A 12,228-nucleotide genomic window follows, 5' to 3' on the forward strand; every position below is an offset into this window, starting at 1 on the left:
GAGGAAATTGGAAGGGGAGCCACAAAAAAAATACTTTGTTTGAAAATGCCATTATGATATACCTAATATATTATATGTTGATTTAAAATAATAAAAGTACAATAGAAGAGAAAGTCTTTCATGTACATTTGATGGCCAAGTAGTAAGTATCATCATGCTGATGAGATGCTAATGATGGAACTCCTATTCCCAGTCATGTGTACCTTTGCAGTATGTTTTCTTGTATGTGTGGAGGAAGTTTTCTAACTCCAGAGGACTCACATGGGGGCATTTAATGGTGGTGGGGGCTGAGAGAGATTTTATTTGAGTGGAGACATCCCCTCTCCAGTCTCCATGCTCTCCAACATTTCAGATGTTTGCCATCACATACAAACTTCCACGATGGCGTCTCTTTCAGCCCCTATCAGGGCTGTGAATCTGCTTTTACTGTGTGTCTGCGATGGGAGGAAGCATCGTCTGCTCTTGCTTTGTGCCTCTGCGAATACCACACAGAGCTGGATGGGAAGCTGGGTTTCCTATTGTCACCCTGACAAAGGTCTGACAGTCCATTTGGTGTCGGGAGAATCATCAGCATTCCTCTCATTTTACGGCCCCTTTAGAGGTTGGTTGTCATTTTTCCAAGTCTCACTTTGTCTACGTTTCTCCTTTGTGTGAGAGTCTCAGAACCCAGTGACCATGTGACATGCAAATCCATTGTGCCGTGGTTCCTATATTGTTCCTATGTCAGCATGCCTTCTGCTGGGCATTGTCCTGAGTGTACCATCAAGCAAGCCAAACAGAATAGCACCTGTCTGGTGGCAAGTGGGGGTAGTTCTTTCCTTCGTAACTTACCTTATTACTTTCTATTCTCTCCAGGTGCCACCGCTCTCTCTTTTATATTGATTTCTCCAAGCAAGTCTACTAGTTAAGCTCTGCACTATCCCAGATCGGTATACTCGGTGGCAAATGCCTCTTCCTTGCTGAGCCATCTCCCTGCCCCTGCTTCAGCTTTGGAAGGGTTAAAGCATGCCAAGTACCCAGGAATCCTTGGTTGATAGTAATCACGGCTGAGCGGCTGTTTAGTTACGGCTGATATTCTTTAGCACTGTGACCCCAGGACAGTAGTAAATCCAATGGATGACCAAGTCATTTGTACTCCGTTAGGGAAGTTGCTGGCATCGGAGCCTGGGAACTGTGACTTCAACAAGGGTATCCTGGTGTTTCCCCTCTGATACTTGCACTCCAAGAATTCTTCTGCTGTGGAAAGCACTAAGAAGTTAATACTAAGGATAACTCTTAATCATAGAAGAGTGGCAGACAGCTGAGGATTAGTGGATATGGGTGATTCAATAGAGTTCAGAAGATAAAGGACAGCAATACATGCTTTACCATTTGTTCACTGAGGGTCAGCTTGTCATGCATTTGTGCCAACTGCAGCTTCCTGTTCAGTGTTCTCCTAGGCTCAGTATGTGAATGGTTTGATTCCCAGAGTGGTACTACTGGGGATCCATGAGAGGATCTTTGGGTCATCGGGGTGTGTTCTCAGAAGGGATCATATGATGTGCCAGTCTTTCTGAGTTTGAGGTGTGACTCTTCACTTTAACATACCCTCCTGCCATGGTTTGATGTCCTTATCCTCACTACAGACAAAACCAGTCCGTCCCTCTGATCCTGGACTTCAGTCTTAGCTAAACAACCCTTTTCTTTTTGTACAGTTACTTGTCTTGGATATTTTGTTGTCATGTGGTAAAGATAATGCAGAGTATTTTCTTCTCTCCATTTGCTCTTTTTGCTCTTGAAGTCCAGAGATGTTATGCTGACACACAGTATCATTAAGTCACTCAAAAATTAGTCTCTTTCTTTCAATAAAATCTTTTTTTCTAAATAATTCCTCTCAGATTTGGTAATGAATTTCTGTTTTAGTACTTTGTATCTGTGTGGCTACTCCATAAATTGCAGGCCTCCAGGTTCTTTATAAAAAGGGGATGGGAGTGAGGATGGACATGGGTGATGCTGTGTTCGTATTTTGTTGGGCAAAGCTGGAAGGTTGTGGAAAATTAATTGTGAAAAGATTTTTTTGAACGTGGAAAATACTCTGAACATGCCTTCCTGGAGAGGATGGGGATCTGGAATCTGACAGTGGCCTTCCTTCAAAATGCTTTATCTGAGAACATTCTGCCTTAGGCGAGGTAGCTTCCAGAACATTCTGAGGAACTGGCACAAGATGTTTCTACTGGGCAGAGGGTGTGATAAGAGGAGTCAGAGACTGTCCTGTATTCAGCCTTCAAGAAGCTTCAGCAAGTTTGTCTCATTTTGTAGGGAAAAGCTAAGCGTGAGAACTTGTAGGCTCCTCTGGGAGCAGAGGAGAGAGGCGGGGAAGAGTCTACCATCACAGAGCTGTCTACCATCACCCACCAGAGCTGCTCCACAGCCCCAGCCCCACAGTTCCCAGGAAGACACCCCGACTGAGCAGGAAGGACTTTGGGAGAGAGTTTCTTCTGAGTCCAGTTAAGTTTGAAATGGAGACTGGAGGCCCGTGAGCCTCCTCTTGGCCTTCGCAGTGACTGATTCTAGGTGGGTTTTGTTGCTGGAGAGGAATAGTCTGGGTAATTGTGAGGGAGCCACTGTTTTGACTGTTCTGTAAAGATGGCTCTTAGGCTAAGGACCCATAAGGAAGGGTGATTTCTAGGTAAGTGCTCGGGTCTTGGTCTCTTGGCTTTTCCCTATGGTGTCTGTGGTGGGCCTTGGTGGGAAGAAGTGTTTTCTGCCTCACTAGGGTTTGGTGAATGTTTCCTACCAGGTTCTGCTGTTTCTCCCTTTGTCAGGAGAGATCATGTCCATGGAGTGTGGCTTCTTTGGCTGGAGTAAAAGATCAATGGGTAAATGCCAGATTCATGGCTTCCTTTAGAGTGCCTATTCTTAGGACAAGACAGATCCTCACGTTGTATGATTCTCATGGTGAAGTCTGTTCAGCCAGATTCTTGTTGTGCATAGTCTTTGATGGAATGCATGAACTGGAATAGCCATTTGAAGTTGTCATAGTTTCACTTGATGATGTTCGTAGAGACATATAAGATCTATGAATATAATTTAGCATTATGAACGTGTGTGTGTGTGTGTGTGTGTGTGTGTGTGTGTGTGTGTGTGTGTTTAATATAGAAACATTCAACTCTTCCCTGGGTTCTGTTTTATGAGTTTTTAATATTATTACTGCTATTCTGAAGATAAGATCATTATTTAAAAATGTTAACTTTTCTGTTTTCATGATTCGGTGACACACTGAACACTTTCAGATGTGGGAAGATGACCTTAAAATAGACATTTATGATACCATGGTCTTGTCTGCCGTGATATTTACTGGTGTTATTTTTTTAGGGAGTACAGTATTTAATGAAGACTGTGCTCACCCTTCTGTGGACAGGGATTTTCACTTATTATTTTATTAGAAAGTGAATATTGTTAGAAGTTGAATCTGGACTGCCCTCACCAAGCTCATGTTTTGTTCCCAGTTAGTGGCTATATTTTGGGATGTTTTGAAAACTGGAGATAGGGTCTAGTTGGAGGAAGAAAATAACTGGAGATAGGTCCAGGATAGTTTTACCTAGCCTGTGAATTCTACCCATCTCTTTTTGTGTTCTCTCACCTGCTGTGATATGAACAGCCTGTCACATGCTCCTGATAGCATGATCCCAGCAGCTCCAACACCCTTCCCAGTGACAGGCCACACCCTCTGAGACTGTGTTCCTGGGTGAGCCTCCCTTCCATTATTTCTGTATGGAAGAATCCCAAGTTTCTCTGTATTTGTTAACTTAGTGCAGAATTAAAAGTTTGGAAGTTGCATTCTGTCATCCCAGCCACGTTAGTTGGATTTACCATAGCAGTTAATGGTATCTTTGTCCTAAAGAAATGCAGCCCACTTGCCCGTGACCCTGGCGAGGTAACCTTGTCCAGGGCTGTGTGGCCTTTTTCAGACTTTGTATATATATGCATAACCTCCTCTTGATTTAATTCAGGTGAGTAACCTTACTGGGCACAGTGCTGCTTCGGTAATTATGACCACATTGTGACCAAAGGCAGAATACGGTGTTTCTGGAAGAATAGTGATAATTTGAAGATTCTCTTCCTCAAACAATAAGAGCATTTCACATCCTTTTTTAAAAGATGACTTTTTAATTTTTTTCTGAGAAGAAGAATGGAGCAGAGGAGCCAGTTTATGCTAGCAGAGAGTAGCCTGGATTTTATTATTTCTTTGACTTTATGTACTGTTCTTGCTCTGTGGGCTGTTTTAAATTTCTTTATCTAGAATCAGACAAGTCAAAGCACACTGTGGTCACTGCCTTATCATTGTAAGAGAAATCTGTGCAGTAAAAAAAAAACATGATTAAAATGTCTATTTTCAAATGGACAGTTGAGAATAGAAATTTCCTGCCCTTTCTTCTTCTGAGAAGGAAGTAGACAGAGTAATTTTAAATCACTGAATATTAGTATAAGTAATTATCATGTGTACTTATGATTAACTTGTATGATGTTCCTTTCAGTATTTTTAAGTCACAGTGACAAAAGAAAATAGCAACTCTTTAGACGCCTGTTGGAGGCTGCATTTCTCTCCCGTTTCAGTTTTTCTCTTTTTGCTTGTGGTAAGCATAGTGTTTACATATTGTATGCTTATGTATTTTATAATCTTTAATGCTTTCTGTCTGGGAAGAAGTGCTTGTGACACATGACATACTCACATGCAGCCTTATACCGTTATCTGATCATCTTGGTTTTTTTTGTTTTGTTTTGTTTGTTTGTTTTTTTGAGACAGGGTTTCTCTGTGTACCTTTGGAACCTGTCCTGGAACTCTCTCTGTAGACCAGGCTGGCCTCAAACTCAGAAATCCATCTGCCTCTGCCTCCTGAGTGCTGGGATTAAAGGTGCATGGCGCCGCCACCACCCACCCATCTTGGCTTTTAATGGATACTTTTGATGATATTTGCAATTGCATTGATTTTAGGTACAAATAATCAAACCTAAGTTGTAGACGATAATAGACATACATAACTGAAGCAACATGAATAAACATTTTGAAAACATTATCCTTATGTTTTCTTGCCGCACTACATTAAAAAAAAATAAACTACTCTCATATTAGTTTTTTTTGTGTGAATGTTAACTGTGTCTTTCATGTCACCACTTTTGAAATATGTTATCAACCTTCATTGTTTAGTTGTTAAAAACTTAGCTGCTACTGAAGTCTGAGATTAGCATAATGAACCTACTGGGTATTATATAGAAAAAATATATGCTAGATACAACTTTGAGGCATTAGAATTAATCTTCCACAATTCAAAATTTGTCTCAGAAATACATTATTTTATGTTCTAGTATAAATTTGTTTTAAGTGTACATTTAAAGGATAATCTAATTGTATCAGTTTAACACTTCACAAGGAATTAGGTGGAAAGAAAATAATGCCATGTGATTTTTATCATCTTCTTAACTAACACTGAAGTATTTAATTTTGAGCAGCATGCTCTCTGTTCCTGTAAAAATATAAAAAAAAAATAGTATACACTCTTAAGGGTTTTGTCTCTGATTCTGTTTCGCCATTGAAAATTGTTGAGGTCCCCAAAGTGTGTTTAGGGAATGTAGAATATATTTCTACTAGTATTTATTTCATTAGCAATTATATACAAATAACAACATATCTCAGCTTATTTAGGATAATAAGCTCAATTTTAGGTATAAATTTTATTTTCATGGGAAAAAAAAACTATTTTCAGAAGTGAATTATTTTTCAGATTTTTCGATTTGACCTGCTAGAGGAGAGTTGCTTTTTAAATCTGCTTCTGCATTTAGTGAATTGTAGTGTGAGATGCTCCTTGCAGTGTGAAGAAAATTCAAACAGGCCTGGATGACAAGGGGACACTAGGGAGGACCTGGAAGCCATAAAGGTATCCTTGGTTTCTCCCACCCACCCACCCACCCTTTCTTTCTTCAGACATTAGAAGTGAGTGACTATGGTAACAATGAGGAACCATGTAAACCCCCTGAAGCACAATTGGCTCATCCTAGCAACTGTGAAAAATTCATCACCCTGGGATCCACATTAGCCTACTAGTCACCAGGCACTGGAGTCCCAGCCTGCCTGGACTCTGATCCCTTAGCTTATGGCTCTACTGGCCTACTTTGTCACAGTAGGCAGTTTCATGGTCTTTGTCAGTTTCAGTTTATTCTTTCCTGTGTGCTAGCAGTGGCCCCCGTTTCTTGGACTAGTGAGATAATTCATATAAAGTAATTCGTATAAAAAGTTTTCAGGTCTGAAGTACAGTAAGCACTTTGCAAGCCAGCAATTATCTTGTCATCTCTGGGTTTCTGAGAGTGGATTTGCAGGTATGTCATTGCTGTGTCACAGGCTTTCAGTCTGCTGTGTGACACACAGGCTTCAGTGTGCTTGCCTTGACTGGCAGCTTTCAGATTAGAGCAGAGCGGAGGTGGTCTGGGAAGACATGGGTTCTAGAAGTACACTTGGGTACCTGGGTTGGGTAAGCAGGTTGAGTGGACAGGGTTTGCCTGTAGATGTTTCAGCTGTGGTTTTCTTTAAAAGACTTGGTTGGAGAAAAAGGCTTCCAAGGTTAAACAAAGTGTGAAATTCACTTGCCGTTATTGGCCACAATTTACCAGCTGTGAAAATGGAGACTTGATCTTTTTTTCTTTGGTGATTTTTCTCTTACATGTTTTTCCACTAAGGATAAAATGTCTGTGTCTAGCATTTAACTTTGTCCCTGACATTTGTTCTAGGCCATTATCTCTGTAAGACTTCATCAAAAACAAACTTCTTTATTTTCACAGAAATCACAGGAAAGTTATTTTAGAATAGGCTGTTCTCTCAGGGTCCATGAGCAGTAGGATGTGGTAGCTTTCTTAATTTTCCGGAAAGAAAACACACCTCACCTTCCTTCCCCTTCCCTCCCTTAACTTTCCTTCCCTTGAAAAAACTGGTATTGCTTGGGAATTGTGATTTAAGAATTTGTAATGAAAATTGTAATGTTTCCCCATAGTTTGTATCATGTTTCTTTTGCAACTGACTTTGTAACAGCATGTGTAGAAAGTGGTCAGAAAATACCGGTTCAATGGGTTGCTGTTAAGATATATTAGTTTATAAGGGAGAGGGAATGGTGTGAAGGAAGTTAGCATTTTAGCATCAGAGATTCCTGGGTTCAGATATTGGTGTAGTTCATTGTCAAGGTTTAGGCTAGATGCTTACTTCCTCTGAGCCTCCCGTAGAGCATGGTTGTGACTCCAGTTCATAGAGAAGTTGTAGAACTCCTTAGGCTATATTGTCAAAGGTAGACATCCTCCAAGAGACACACAGGGCTAGCTGGGGATAGAAGGGAGATTTCCACCAGAGAGGAATTCCGTTAACAGGAGAGACAGGTACTAAGTAGGCAGATATAAGGATGGTAGATGTGAGGTCTTCTGGGGGAAGGGTAGGTCCTTGTCCAGTTTTCTTTCCAGCAAAAGTTATAAAACAATCTATGGGACTCTCACCATCTCCATATTAGTTAGTGCTCTTTAGGGGGAGCAGAACTATAAAAATGAATATATTACAGCAAAGAGGAATTATTAAATTGCCTTACAGGATGTGGGCTAGTAGTCCAACAATAGCTGTCTGGATGCTCACAGTCCCTTAGCTGCTCATCCCATGAGGCTGGAGGTCTGAGCAGTCTCTGGCACTAAAGGCCTGGAGCATTTTTTTTAGGAGTGGCTGGTCTTCAGTCCATGCTGAAAGACTGAGGGAGCTAGGTTCTGATATCAGGGAAGTATGGAAGCTACAGGGTAGATGCATTTACCAGGAAGAAGTATAGATGGCCAGGATATAGCAGGACTGCCTTTCCCTCTGACCTCATTATATCTGAGCTACCACCAGAGGCTGCTGCTCTCTCATGGGGGGGGGAGCTATAGAAGAGGGCCTCCCCTCTTTAGTTAGTCCTTCCCAGAAATACCTTTACAGGCTCAACCAGAGATGTGTTTCTGAGCTGATTCCAAATCTAGTCAATTTGACAACCAAGATTAGCCATCATAATTTCATTTTCAAAAATAGCATCATTATCCCATCACTTCTGTACCCATGACTCCTATCAGCTATGCTTGGGCATGGGGAATTTCTTGGATAGGAAGTTGTTCAACAGGTCATTTGCTTAGAGCCGAGACCTAGCAGAGGTAGCCTAAAAAGAACAAACTAGAGCCCTCTGAAGGTCTAAGGAAATCCACAGGCAGGACTGACCCCACTAAGGAGCAGGAAGCAGGACTGTACACAGCTGAGGACTCTCCTTGCATGTCTCTTTACATATGTCTATTATTATCCTATCTCACTGTAGTCTGGTCTGTTGCATTTCCACATGTTTAAAACAGATACTTCTAATGAGTCCTCTCCCAACTATTTATTGATTCCTCGGCTCTGTGTACTTCCGTACACATTTCTCAGACAGGAATCTGACTTGACTAGCTTGAGTAAAGTCTGTCTTGTTCCATCCATATCACCAGTTCTATAGTCATATGCCTACACAGAGCAACTTCCTATGTACATGAATGGCCAGGGCTGCCAGGAAGGGAGGCGGCAGGGAGATGGAACAATTCCTCATCTAGATAAAGGTGTTGGGAGGAGAGTCTGGTAGACGGCTTGTAATAAGGATGCTGGAAAAAGATGATCTTCCCATGAGGTTGTCTATTGAGTCCTTGTCCTGATACTTTGAACTATAGTAGTCCGGAGCATTGCTCTCAACACAGGGTGAATCTCAGTGTCCTGCTTATGTCACATGCTCAATATGTTGTGGGCCATAGAAGAAAGATCAATAAGCTCGCTTGCCACTGCTGCTATTTCTGTAATTATCCTATGGTTATTGCCACCACTGTCTAGTCTATCCTCTATTCTTGCTTATCCCCTTCTTGACATCATAACTGGCTAATGTATGTGAAAGGAACATAACCACACAGACACATGCTATAAGGTATGGTGACGTTTTAATTGCCGTCTAATAGTCCAGTGTCCTTCCCTTCACTTATCTTGCTTGGTATCTCACTTCACAATTTACCTCTTATGGCACTAAAGTAATAAAGCCTTCTTCTGAATTAATTTTGTGAAGTTTTTGATTGTTTACTGTGAAAAGTCTAGAAAATCACCGAATCAAGAAAGTGCTATCAAGCTGTCAATCCTGTCCATGCCCAGGCCAGGTGAGTTTTTCTTAGAATGCAGAGCAACTGACATATTCTCCTATCTCACATTCCCTGTGATTGGTCTGTTTCTACATTGACAACATATGTTATCGATATACAGTATAATAATGCATCTATACATTAATATGCATACATCATTATAATATAGTAATATATAGTAATATGCATTATTAATATATTCATGCATCTCATATACACATAGAAGACAGAATTAATCCCTTATACTTGTCAACTTGTTGATATGTTACATGGTAGTTTTGAATTATGGACTCACACTTGAGGGAGGGAAAAACAAAGAGCGTGAGTTGCCAGCTCACACATCCTTTATGCCACCTTCTCTTGGCCATCCAGAGGCAGCACAGGATGAGATGACTCCATAAAGCATTGACATGATCTTACTTTATCTCTTAGACCTCTCTGAGCTGTTGGTGCTTTAGCTATGTCGGGTTTAGTTGCTCTAGCTCTGTGGCTAGTTATTTTTTAAGGGTTGAAATGGATTCATCATAAGATTTTTGTTAGAAATCCCCAGGATGAACTTATTTAGACTGCTTTAGGAGAAAAAAGAGTGTGTGTGTGTGTGTGTGTGTGTGTGTGTGTGTGTGTGTGTGTGTGTGTGTGTGAGAGAGAGAGAGAGAGAGAGAGAGAGAGAGAGAAAGAGAGAGAGAGAGAGTATGTATGTACATATACTAAGTTAGCCTTGAACTCATAATATTCCTGCCTCAGCTTCAGAATTACAGGTATGTTCCACTCTGCCTGGAATAATATTTTTATTTTAAAATAAATTTGGTACATCTTACATGACTGGTTAAAGTCTAGGATGTGTAAGTTTACTGGCACAAAACGGAAATACTACATTTTAATCAGTAAATATGGAAAGTCCGAATGCTGGCCTTCTCCATATCTTCATAGCTGAAAAGTATCAAGACTGTCAACTGGAGTATCTAACATGTTAGAAACAAAACTTTCGAATTCACTCAGTCAGTTTCCCACCTTCAGCTTCTTACCCTGCTGTATACAGACTTTTCCTTGGAGAGACCCCAGAGCGGTATATATCCCCCCACTTCCCTCAAGGGACAAGGGACTGTCCTCCTTCCTTTTCTTCCTGTGCAGAAAGAGTGGCTGGTGTATTTGAACAGCCAAGTGTGCTACGTGAGGACTTTATAAACATGCTTCCCACACTTGTGTGAGGTCAGATCCTAGAGGATCATGGGTTTAGTTTAAGGAGTAGTGGGAGAAGAGGCAGGAGAGCGGGAGCTGTGGGCTGGTGAGATAACGCTTGGATCCACAAAAGCAGGAGCCGTTTACCTTCTTCACGGTGTATGTTCAGAATCCTCCATTTGATTCTCTTCTGAAATTCGGTGTAGCTTTGGGGGAATCTGACTCGAAGGGTGGTAACATCATTTTGCATTGCTGAGGGTGACATTTTATGAGGTGTGGGGTGAGGAGCAAAAGTCCCCAGGGTCAGCTAGCTGCACGACCTTAGCTCGGCTGCCTGGGCCTCAGTTTCCTTTTGTTGTGAAGGAGGGAGGTCAGATGGAGTTGAATCCCTGTTTTAAAACACTGTTTCCATCAAACACCAGTTTACTTAGGAGACACGTAGAAGCATGTGTTAATATAGACATAAGAAGAATAAAGCAGGCATGGAGAAGCCCTTAACTGTGTCTGCTAGGGAAGTCCAATCCACTGATGTTACAGAGTCTGTCAATAACTCCTGGAGCAGCCAGCACTGTTTAAAGTTGTGTAATTAATAGAGAGGTTTTCTCCAGGTTTTCTCCAGGGGCAAGGCAGATGATACCTGATCGGAGCACAAGCATTCTTCATGAAGTTTCTCAGGTTTTCTTTTCTTCATCTAACCATGACTTGTTGAGGAAACTTTTTAGTGGCTCTGGTTTGTGGCTTCCCATGGGAAGGAAAGAGAGCACTGTGATAATGAGATTATGTTCTGAACTTTGAGGCCTAAATGAAGTCAGCTTGAAGAAGCTTTTAATGGATGGATGCATAAGTAATTCCATTTTGATGGTTGCATTGCAATTTATGCGTTTTACATAATCTGCTGCGCTTAGGCGCTGGTTTATTCATCAAGTGACCGGAGAACTGCCTCTGTCCTTCATGCACACAGCTTGACTTTTCCTCTGGAGACTATTTTTTTTTTTTTTAAGTCTTGATTGTTTGTAATTGGGACCCAGACGTCAAAAGGAATTTTCACAATTGCATATGTGTATGTGGCATTTTGATAGCGCAATTTAAAATCAGGCAATCAGCGGGTGGAGGGCTCCTGCATTCCCATTAAGACTAACACCAATCTGTCTTCCGCTCGGATCCTCAGTACCCGGAATTAGATCATTGGTTGGAGGTGGCGGCAGCAGGAGGAAGGGGTGAGCTGGTTCTGTAAATGATGCTGAAATGAAAAGAATTGCCGAGTGGAAGAAGGTCCTGGTTATCTAGGTGATTAGGAGTTTTTATTTCACGTATTTCTGGATTTTCTCTTATCACATTCCTTCCAGTAAAGATTTAGGGATTTCAATACTATTCCAAGATTTGATGAGAAAAGCAAACAAACAAACAAAAACAAACAACCAAGAAACCACACAGTGGTACTGACAAATTCAGCTAATCCTTACCTTTGCTTTTAAAGATCAGTCCTATTTCTTAATTGCACAGTTTTGTTTATTCACTGTACATTTCCACAGGTCAGAACAAGGTTTTAGGTGGGAGTGAAGCTGATCCCAGAGCTTTGAATTTCCTAGAGTGAAACAGTGGTGTGAAAAACCAGGAGAAAACTTCTACTCAAAGAGGACACAGCAGAGTGAAGCCGTAATCCTCAAGGGGGCATCTTACTGCTTTCCAGACACTTCCATTGCCATTTCTTCTCGGAGATCTGACTGCAGTTTTTTCCCTAAGTGGAGATAGTTTTCTCTGTGTGCCCCTTGCAGGATAAAGGTTTCCTTGCATCAGGATGACTTAGCGGCTTTGTGTTGCCACTGAAGACATTATAGGACTCTTTGGATTGAAGAGTACAGGGGCACAGAA

At 41.3% G+C, this 12,228-nt stretch overlaps 1 protein-coding gene across 2 annotated transcripts in view; it reads left to right on the forward strand.

The window, feature by feature from the left end:
- Nucleotides 1-1,872: 1,872 nt before the first annotated feature.
- Nucleotides 1,873-12,228, forward strand: part of L3mbtl4 (L3MBTL histone methyl-lysine binding protein 4) — a 410,639-nt gene continuing 400,283 nt past the window's right edge. Inside the window, exon 1 of one of the 2 annotated variants that reach the window (XM_076549829.1) lies at nt 1,873-2,553. The gene's annotated coding sequence lies outside the window, so the exon portion shown is untranslated. The remainder of the gene's footprint in view (nt 2,554-12,228) is intronic. The other variant, XM_016008230.3, reaches the window with a different exon arrangement.

The sequence above is a fragment of the Peromyscus maniculatus genome, chromosome 13 (assembly GCF_049852395.1).
Source record: "Peromyscus maniculatus bairdii isolate BWxNUB_F1_BW_parent chromosome 13, HU_Pman_BW_mat_3.1, whole genome shotgun sequence".
NCBI lineage: Eukaryota > Metazoa > Chordata > Mammalia > Rodentia > Cricetidae > Peromyscus > Peromyscus maniculatus.